Source organism: Sturnira hondurensis, unplaced genomic scaffold (assembly GCF_014824575.4).
Source record: "Sturnira hondurensis isolate 20B ecotype Veracruz unplaced genomic scaffold, ASM1482457v3 Scaffold0008761, whole genome shotgun sequence".
Lineage (NCBI taxonomy): Eukaryota > Metazoa > Chordata > Mammalia > Chiroptera > Phyllostomidae > Sturnira > Sturnira hondurensis.
Genome location: NW_028081392.1, coordinates 4,821,593 through 4,830,538, shown reverse-complemented (window position 1 = coordinate 4,830,538; position 8,946 = coordinate 4,821,593). Strand labels below are relative to the sequence as shown.

At 47.1% G+C, this 8,946-nt stretch overlaps 1 long non-coding RNA gene across 1 annotated transcript; it reads left to right on the top strand.

The window, feature by feature from the left end:
- Positions 1-1,440: 1,440 nt before the first annotated feature.
- Positions 1,441-2,881, top strand: LOC118993512 (uncharacterized). Its single transcript, XR_005067868.1, has 2 exons — positions 1,441-1,974; positions 2,255-2,881. It is a non-coding gene; the product is annotated as an uncharacterized LOC118993512 (long non-coding RNA).
- The last annotated feature ends 6,065 nt before the right edge of the window (positions 2,882-8,946 follow it).

Here is an 8,946-nt window from a genome sequence, read left to right as displayed (position 1 = left end):
CTCTCCCTTTCTCCATCCCTTCCCTTCTAAAGATAAATAAATAAAATATTTTTTAAAAAATAGATACTGAGCTGATTCAGCTTCTTAGAGTGGAAGCTCTGAGTTCTGTGCTGCCTCACCAGGGCTGGTCCCAATCCTCTCTCACATCCTTATTTTCTTATCTTGGGAGTGACATGTTCTCTCTGATCATTATTTTTTTCTTTCTCTAGGTTCTTTTTCCTCAGCCTTCGAAAGTAAAAGCCAGGACAAGCCATTGCTTCTCTTCCTGCTGTCCCATCTCTTGCCTTGAGGCATACAGCACAGAACAGCCTGCAGGGTGGAGGAAGAAGAGAAGGAAATATTCAGAATTGTTAAAAATTAATTAACAGTTCAAACATATTATATTACCATAAAACAACAGCAATTTTTAAATATGCTTTTTACAGAAGCACACCAGCCAATGGATGGTGCTATAAGCCCCTTCTCTGGTGAGCATCATTGTTCTGTGAGGCCAGAATGTTGAGGTCAAGATCATTCATTCAGCCCTGATTTGGTGTGGGGGTTTGTTGGGTGTTGTCCTGCCAAGTGAAAGGTTGCCAGTTTGACTCCTGGTCAGGGAACATGACTGAGTCATGGGTTCAGTCCCCGGCCAGTGTGCATGGAAGAAACCAATCAATATTTCTCTCTCGTACTGACGTTTCTCTCCCTTCCTCTCTCCCTCCCTTCTCCTCTCTCTAAAATAAAAAATGTATTTTTTAAAAAGAGCATTTTCTCATTCATGTACCACAATAGACAACCCAATTGTTCCCTTAAGAAAAATTCATGTCTTGTTTGCAGATTCTGCTGCCCTACAGAAAGAAGGTGGTCATTTATTTGGAGAAATCTTGATCAGGCTTCTTAATTTTCAAAAAAGGCAGTCAACCTGAAAGTTCCCAGGTTGGCTTAAAATCTTTTAAATTATTATTGTTATTATTATTATTATTATTAAATAATACCTACTTATAACAAAAACAAGTTACAAAAACAATTGTAACCAAAAAGTTACAAAAACAATTTACAAGTTACAAAACAATTTGTAACAAAAAACAAGTTACAAGTTACAAAAACAAGTTGTAACAAAAAAGTTACCAAAACAATTCATTTAGAAAGTTGTCTGCTCTAAGCAAACCTCTCCAAGACAACCACTTTTGGACACTGGTTTTGTGTTTATCCAGGCTTTCCCTTCATAGCTTACTTCTTCAGTAACACTGATCTGCTTCATTCTTCATAACAAAACTGCATTGTTTTCTTGATTAACTCTTTAAAAATTATTTTTTAAATCTAAAAGTAATACAAAGTTTTAGTAAGGAGGGCTTAGGTGAACTATGACAGTCCATCTCCCAATGTTCAACACGGTTACCAGTTTCTCCTGTAATCTTCCAGAAATTTTCTGTGTTATTTTACTTCACTTGTAACCCAAGCATGATCAGACAGTGCCTACTGTTCTGCAACTTGCTTTTTTCACCTTACACCATCTTACACAACTTTCCCTAACAGCACGTATTGCCCCCCTTGTTCCTGTTGATGACTGCATGGTCTTCCACTGTGCACATGTCTATAATTTATATCTCTTGGTCCGATTCTCAGCCACGTACAACACCTGCATTTCAGGTCTTTGTTAGAAACAAGATTTCCACACTGTCTGCTGCCCATCCTCTAACAAAAGCAGAGCTAAAAGGAGAATGGCAATTATTCTCCTTTGCAAGGAGAATAATTTGGAAATGAGGTTGGGGTTAGTCCTTGCCCTCTTCTAGCGTGTAGGTCTTATCCCTGAATGAAGCTGCCACCAGTGAACTGCGTATTTGATCCGCATCTCCTGGATCTCCCAAACAGGTGCCTTCACAGGCCTGGCGCCTGGTCACGAGGAGGACGGGAAGGATGTCCACTACTGCACGGCCCACAGGAGGTCCATGCCAAACAAGTCTCGCTTCTTCTGAGGAGCTGCTCTGCTTTCCTGTAGGGACTATGTGACCTTGGTAATTATTCATGTTTCTTATTTTCCTTTTTGCTTTGACCTGGAAGCCCAGAGCCAAATTTCAATAATCACATAAAACTGTATGTGCTTATCTGCTTGCTATTTTTTCCTTTCATCTTTATAGTCTTTTATAGAACTCCTGGACCTTTCATTGGAAAGATCTTGATATTTAACTTTTGAACCTTTTCCTTTCTTGTTTTGCTGAGGTTTCTTATTTTTGTTGATACCCCTGACAGTCACCTCATTTTTTTCTTATTGCAGAACAAGACTGAGCACCAGAAGACTTTGGGAAGATGCTTCCCAGACATGTCCCTTTCTGTTCTGAGGCCTGTTTTGCCCTTGCTCTGTCGACATGGAGAGGGTTGAGGGGGGCTGTGGCGATTACAGAAGCAAGGGGGGTTAGGACAGCAGGTGGCCTGACTGGAGAGATTTGCAGTTCGAGGACCTAGGGCCAAAATTTATTTGAAATGAGGTGTGGGGGCTGCTAGGCTGCTTTTAGCAGGGCCCGCTCCCTCAACTCTGAGTTTAATGGGCTATTTCTAAGCCTGAAAAGTGCCTCATGTCCTAACAGCACCACCACTCCTGGGATTAGCTTGGAAACCAACAAGGCCAGTTTGGGACTTGGCAGTGCTTTCAGCGTCAGAGTCAGGAAGGACCTGGGCCTTCCACTAAATGAGGGACAGAGGTGGCAGGCCCTAGAACCCAGTGGGTTGGATGCTGTCCTGTCGCCTGCAAGAGGAATGGCTGTGATAAAATAATAACCAGGAACAGTAGGTGACCCAGTTTGAACAAAGGGGCTGAGGATCGATGCTCCGCAGCCGCTGCCTGCTTTGTGGGTCCTTTCGTTACAACGTTATATATTATATGCAAATCTCGGCACAAACTTAAGGCCGCTTTTCATGTCAAGTGGCTTCTTTGAGCCTATATGTTATATTTTACAGATCTTGGACAGTAACATTTTTCTTTTTAGTGCAAAGTTGCTCAAGGTTCATCGGAGACTCTTTTAAATTGCTGCTTTCAGAGAAATAACAATGTAAAATGACACGATGATGTATGGCCCCGTCCTGCCGACCAGGGCTGCAGCAGCCGCCAACGCCACGGAACCTCAGGGAATGAAGCGGTCTCCGGGGCGCCATTGTGCAATTGTCCTAACCGGATCATTTTTAATTAGTTGCAATTAATTTCAAGTGACAGCGTCCTGAAATATCAAGTCAGAGAAGCTCTGGTGCTTGGGTGGGGTTATTAGGAACAGACGGCTGGTGAGAGAGAAGCCAGAGGGGGGTCTCCTCGCAGGGCTTCCACCGACAACACGAGTTCCTGGGTAGGGGGTGGAGGGGACTCTTCCCTAACGATGCAAATGTTCTGATTCCTTCTGGGCTGTGTATAAGCACTGCTAGGTGGACTCTTATTACCCCCGTACCTGCAGACAAGCGTGTTCTAGCAAGTATCTTGCTTCAGTAATACAAAGTGGTTCAGCCAGGTAACGTCTGTGTCGGTGTGGGAAAAGCAGACCCTGAAATGAACGTTTGGGCAGGTAGTTCATTTGAGAGGTGACCCTAGGAGTGGGGAAGTGAATCAGGGAAGGGAAGGACACTGATAAGGGGTACGTTATTAAACAAGTTAGCTCTCTAGGTACTTGGAGCTCATTCCCGTTGTGGAACTCCAGGAGACAACCTAGAACACACATCTCAGAGCTATTCCATCCATGGGACAAAGCAGCTGGGATATTACACAATGATCCTCCAGGTTATTGGTGGAGGATGCTTCCAAGCTGCTGTGTGACGGTGCACCAGTCTTTGAAAAAAGCTCCTGGGGCTGGGGTGGGGTGGGGGGACCCTGCAAATGCTGCCATCTGGAACAGGCTTCGAGCCATGCCAGGAAAAGGGCAAGGTGGTGGTCACTGACAGTGTCTGCTATAACCTCAAGGTCCCCTTCCAGTCCTAATATCTTACAATGCCTACAATCCCCCTTGGGTCTCCCTCTAAGGCCTTCACCTGGGGACAAACAGGCAGAGAAGGCTGATGTGCCCAGGGCCATGAGCCTTGTAGAGCAGAGCTGAGACATCAGGATGCCTGCCTCTCTATGTCAGGCTCCCAGCACACACCCCCACCCCCATCCAGGAACCAGGCTAAGTTGGACCAGGCTACTGTGAGCCAGCTGGGTTTCTTTCCCTCCAGCCAGCACTGACACTTGCACATGCTAGTGTCCCAGCAAACATCTCTAGTCTTCATCTTAGCATCTTTTCTCCTGCATCTAGGTTTGGATTCAGAATTCGTCTCAGCAGGGTTGCTATCAAGCAATGGTGGATGCACAACGCATAGAACCAGAGAGAGTGTCCCTCCTGAGCACCACGTCCTCTAATCAAAACATGTTAGGGAAAAGGGACTGCATAGAGACAGGGTTGCTTCTTGTCCCCTACCTAGCTGATTTTTGGGGTCAGGGGGCTAATCTCCACTTCCAATGCACTCCCTACTCTAAACAGTGGATTTAGAACCAGGATCAGGACACTTGACCTTCATTCCCTGGCTTCTCTGGGAAGAATAGGGGAGCATATATGTCAACGCCGCAGCTGCCACCACCACCCACTCCTCCTTCACATCCCCAAAGGCATCCTTCATTGGTTAATCAGTAGGGAGGGGGTGGGAGCTAATAAGACTTGGCCCTTTTCTCAGGAGTGATAACAGCCATAACAAACATTTAGTGAGCACTTGTCATATGGTCACATACAAACAATATTACTTAATTTTTACAACCCAGATAAATATTATTATCCCCATTTGGGGGGATGGGAACTGAAGCACAGAGAGGTTAAGTAACTTGCCTAAGGCCACCCAGCTACTCAGTGGTAGGGCTAGGATATGAACTTGTCAATCTGAGTCTGGAACCCCAGTGATGAAGTCACCTACCTGAGGAATTCTGACACCCACTGCACCCCCTCTGAGTCTTGTTTCATGCTTCCCCTCAAAATACACTAAAAAGTCCTCTTTCCAAAAATGCAGCGTGTGTCTGACCTAACCACTTCTCTTTTTTTCTTTCTTTAAAAAACATAGATCATTGCATCCATTTGGGGGACCCCTAAAAATCACTTCAGACTTAAGCATTTTTCTTTCCTTCCAGAGCCCAGGCCCATTGTCTGCAGTTAAGACGCCAGGACCCTCATCAGGATTGTGTGGTCATCCCTTAGTTCTCACTAGTACAGAACCCACCTCCAGAGGCGCAAATGTCCCCTTAGTCACCCTGCATGGCTCTATGATCCACTCACTTACATAAACCCTGGCTCACACTGGACCAATCCTTCCATTCACAAAGGATGCCCCTTTGCTTCCACAACTCACCTTGAAATCACCGTCTCGTGACATCAGATTTGCCCCCAGGCCCCAACATGTCTTGCTTTGGTCTTCCAGTCAGTTGTTTTTCAACAGTCCCAGTCTGCCGGGGACTTGTTTTTTGGGTGCCTTGTTTTTTCAGTGATTTCCAACTAGCTTGTTTTCCTAATCAGTCTTTACTTGACAAGACTTGCAAAATTTCTGTCCTAGAATCTGGGTTCTCTCCACTTTGCCCAGCCCTCTCACGCTCCATGATGAGGTGTTCCGGACTTTGCATCACTTTTTCTGGGGATGCCCGTTCTCACGTTTCCCCAAGGGACCCCGTCAGCCCTGGGCTGGGGATCTCAGGTTAGCTCTTTTCTCCAGGGTCTGTCAGGGCCATAAAAGGTGACCACTACAAGTCTGTCTTTGGGGACCTTATGTACTTACCTGGACACTGTGGCAACAGAGGGCTTCGTAGAAGGAGGAAGAGCAGCAGGCTTCAGTGGGGCTATGGGATTAAAGTGGCCAGAGGAGGCTTCCTGCGGAAATCAAGGCTGGAATTCCCTGCACCGTAGCCCTCAGCCCACCAGACCCACAGCCTCTCTTCTCACCAGGTTTGTCACACTCCCTTGCTACCCCAGGATGGAAAGCAGAGATCATATATCCAGCCTAGCCACATAATTTTTTAAAAGTCAATATATTGACCAAACTGTAATACAGTGGAGAAGTCAAAGGAAAGAAACTTATGGTAAAGCAAAACATAGTTGAATATGTAAACGCTCAGCAACAATGAAACATCGAACACTTGCTCCTAAGTGTAAAACCACATGATGGGACAGCTGTCAGTGCCTCCTGCCATGAGGTGCGGTGTGTTGGTGACGTCAGAGCCATGAGTGATATGCCCACGTGAACAGCGGTTTCTGAAATGACACACGGTTCTTGGCAAGGTTCTGCAAGAGCACAGGATGACTTTCTCCTCAATCATCACAGGAGTTGCATTCCTAGAACATCTAGTGTATATTAAAACCATGCAAAAATACTCTGTGGTTATATGCAAAACTGAGCTACGTTTTTGACTCAGCTCATTGTAAACAATTTTTTTCCAACAGGATCACTGTTGAGCCCAGGACCTGCCTAGTGGTTGTGCAGGCTATGTTCACCATGTAAGTGAATGGTGCCCCCTGGGGTTGTGGAGAACACAGCAACTTACTTGGAATTTTCAAAGTGGGAGAATTCTTTGTGGCATGCGCGTGTCCTACACGTTGCTGTATGCAGAGAGCACTCCTGGTCCTCTGTCCCCCACACACATACACTAAATGCCAGCATTGTGACAACAAAATACCCCCACAAATGTCCAAACTCGCCTTTGGCAGCACAGCCCTACTGAGAATCATTGTCTCGGAGCTAATGCAGCTCCCGCCTCTGCTACCAGCAGGCAGTTCTCAGCCTCTTCGCGACTCCTCTTTATGGCCTCCTCCTTCATTTCTTCCTTCCTGCTCCTGCTCCAGTCCCAGTCCTCACTCCTGGTCCAGCAGACACATCCACCTGGGCTCCCTGCTTCTGGCCTCAGCTAGGGCACCCACCCGGCATTTCCACACAAAGCCCTTTCCTTCTTTGCCACTGCCTTGGGAATTCAACCCCACGCTAACAGTGCTTATCCCTCTGACCACAACTTTTCACAGTAATCTTTCCCCCTACCGCTCTTCATTCTCCAAGCGTTCCCCTCTCCAAACTTTTGTTCCCACCATTCTCATTCTCGGTCAAACCCCATCACGCATCCCACCGTCTCCCCCATCTCTGTCCTTAGAGCCACCTTATTTACCAGCCTTTCCAGAAGTGCATGGTCAGAAGCAATGTGCTGCTATGATGTGTTATCTGGGACTCATAACACCTTTCTAGAGTGATTTTCTACATTAAAATCCCCCCAGAGCAGGAACCAGGACCTACTGCCCTTGGGGCCCCACATTGGAGATCAAAGGGGCTCCAGGTTGACTTGAGCATACAGCTGGCCTAGGAGAGGCATGGATTTATCAGTGTCAATGGGCTGCTGGGAGCCATGGGGTTTCGAGAGTGGAGACTGACTTGAAGCAGACTGCTCTGGTGGGGAGGGGCACACAGTACTGGGGCAAAGAGCAGGGATGCTCCATCCAGCAGCAAGGAAGGATGACAACTCGGTTTCCTAGGTGAGACAGGAAATCAGAAGAAGCCCTGAACCCACCCTGTCTAGGAGGTGTTCAGTGCTACCACTGCCCGCCAGTATGGGGGACAAGTGGTCACAAGCTGTGAAGAGAGCTCTGGCCTGGGAGTCCAAAGGCCTGGGTTCGAGTGACCAGCGTTGCTTCCATACCTGCAGAAGTGCGTGATGCTGGGTGGCCCACCTCACCAGGAGGTCCCCACAAGAAGGCATTTAACTAACTTGTCTCTGGGTAAATTAAATCCCCAGCATTTATTACCATTTGGGCTCAGTTTTAAAGCATCAGTCTCACTAAATATCTTTTGTGCCTCCCTCCTAATCTATAAACAGTTTAGCAATACAGCTTACCATGCATCATGTTATTAGAGGCTATATTATTACAGAATAATATCCTATATTATTATCCAAAGAAAGGTACCCTTTGCTCCATATGTGATCCTATCCTATGCCATGCTAACTTATGTTCTGCACTCAGCCCCATCCAGGACAGAGCTTCCCCCTTTACCTCTGTCTCCATTGGCATCTCAGCAGGCGCCAGGAAAGGAGAGAAGATGAGGCTGGTGGGACTTGGGCCAGGACTTTAGAGCACTCTGCCCCGTCTATCCTCCTGTCCACCAAGCATCCTCTTTAGAATGGTGCCTCAATATTCACCTTGCACTGAGTCCTCAGGACCCACATTATTCTAGCGGCTTCATCTCTCCTGCAACCTCAGAGCCTCCTCTGCTGTGTTGCTGGGCTGCCACGGGAGACTGAATGGGGCAGGCCAGACAGAAGAGAGGGTGTGTGTGTGTGCACGTGGCACACACACGTGCATGTGTGTGTTCCTGCACTCTCGCAGATGTCACTGCTGCTGCCGCTGTGCTCTGGCAGGAACCCAGATGTTCAAAGCCCTCTGTGTAGCTTCATCACACCCAAGAGTGGGGACTTGCCCAAGGGTAGGCGTGGGGGAGGGTGGGGGTAAGGTGCATGCGGAATGCGGGAGTTGAAGAGGGGGGACTTCTGGTCATTTTGAACAGGACCAGGCAGAGGGAGCCCCGACTCCTTGCTGAAGCTGAGCAGTGGCCCCCACCCCCACACAGGGCCTGACTCTAATGTCTTCTGATGGAACAAATTGGTGAGCACGACTATTAGCTGGGTGACATCAAAAGGCATTAATCTCTGGTTCCCGAGCAGGACCAGCACCACATTAGTGCCTTGCACCCAGTCATTATTAAGACTTTAGCCCAAGGGTGTAATAAATGTTTTATGGCATGCAAACCAAGGTAATGGAATGCAAATCCCATAATATAGCCATACATTTATTTTCTAATGGAGCAAATGATGATGTATTTTATCTGAGAAGAGCTGCTGATAGAGTCTGCTTGAGAAATGCAAAGTTAGGAACCCAAACGTCCAGTGGGTGGCCCTGCTGGGTGGGGGCTTGGGGTAAGAGAGGGTGGGATCCATGTTGA